The sequence below is a fragment of the Pseudorca crassidens genome, chromosome X, assembly GCF_039906515.1.
Source record: "Pseudorca crassidens isolate mPseCra1 chromosome X, mPseCra1.hap1, whole genome shotgun sequence".
Taxonomy (NCBI): domain Eukaryota; kingdom Metazoa; phylum Chordata; class Mammalia; order Artiodactyla; family Delphinidae; genus Pseudorca; species Pseudorca crassidens.
In genome coordinates this window covers 117,786,853-117,788,415 of record NC_090317.1, presented here as the reverse complement: position 1 = coordinate 117,788,415, position 1,563 = coordinate 117,786,853, and positions in this window count along the sequence as shown.

The window sequence follows — 1,563 nt, the reverse complement described above, 5'->3', positions numbered from 1 at the left end:
TTCCTGCGGTTGCAGATAAATTTTTCATATTTCTCAGGTTAGAGTGCCACCGAGTGGAATTATCGTGCAATTGCAGAACATGTTTTTCTTACTGCAGGTATCTTCCGCTTTCTGAAAGTTATTCTTACACCACTTTGCTTTTATGAAAGACCTACATTAGTACATAATTTTCAGTAAGCAAAAGAAACCTGAAGAGGATTTTTGCTTTTACCCACACACACAAAAAAGGCATTACTGACTGTACTAATGTTGGTCTTTTGTTAAAGTGGCATAACTCTAACTTTTAAAAAGCGGGGATTGTCTTTGCTTTTCCCCATTTCTGCTTACAAAATGTTTCATAGGAACTTTACCTTCAGATAGCGGGGTGAACCTGTAATAGGGAAAAAAAGAAATACGTGTTCTGCACTTACATGATAATTCCACCAGGTGGCACCCCAGAACGCCATCTGGTGGAAATACCATGTAATTGCAAAACAGTTTTATTGCTGAAGTTAGGGTGCCGCCCAGTAGAATTTTCCTGCAATTGCAGAACAGATATGTTTTCAATTTCTCATGTTAAAGTGTTACCTGGAAAAAAAAGTTTTTATATTCTTGTGAAAGACTGCCACCTAGTGGAATTTGTTCTTTGTTACAAAGTAGGGCAGTGGTCCTCCAACTTGGCATCCGAATCACCTGGAGAACTTTTTAAAACAAAAATTTCCTGTCCCCATGCTCAGAGTTTCTTATTGAGGAGGTTTGGGATAGGGTGTGGGGATTTGCATTTCTAACAAGTTTCCCAGTTTATGTTGATGCTATTTATCTGGGACTGCACTTTGAGAACCACTGAAATACCCACTCCTTAAATGTTAGTTTCACACATAACTGGGATTTTTTTTTCCTGTATAATTTCTAGAATTGTTTCCGTTCTGAAGATCTGTAGGCATTGGAAACCTTTGCTCTCCTGAGTCTTTCCAAAGAACTCAGGATACCTGTTGACTAAATCTACCAGTTGCTTTTGATACCAGTTTTTGCAAACTTATCTAAGCCACTTTACAATGTGGGATGAATTCTGTTTGTTTTCTGTATCCCCCAATCCTAATAGAATAGGCTTTCCCTACATATCTGTTGGATGAATGAATGAATTTAGGCCTTCAGCATTGCCAGGTTGTTAGGATAAATGTGGCAGCTTCCCACAAGTGAAGTAGGAAGACGGTTTGTCAATTTCCTTCTCCACAACTTCACTATTATATTACAATGAAAGAAGCTGCAGACAGAAATCTGTCAAAATCATTTATTCATATGCAGGCACAAATCCTGCCCTACAGCCTGTTCCTAGAAGCAGGCAAGGGCCTGCTCTGGTTTTTTTTTTGTTTTTTTTTTTTTTTTGCTGTACGTGGGCCTCTCACTGCTGTGGCCTCTCTCATCGCGGAGCACAGGCTCCGGACGCGCAGGCTCAGTGGCCATGGCTCACGGGCCCAGCCGTTCCGCGGCATGTGGGATCCTCCCGGACCGGGGCACGAACCCACGTCCCCTGCATCGGCAGGCGGACTCCCTACCACTGCGCCACCAGGGAAGCCCCCTGCT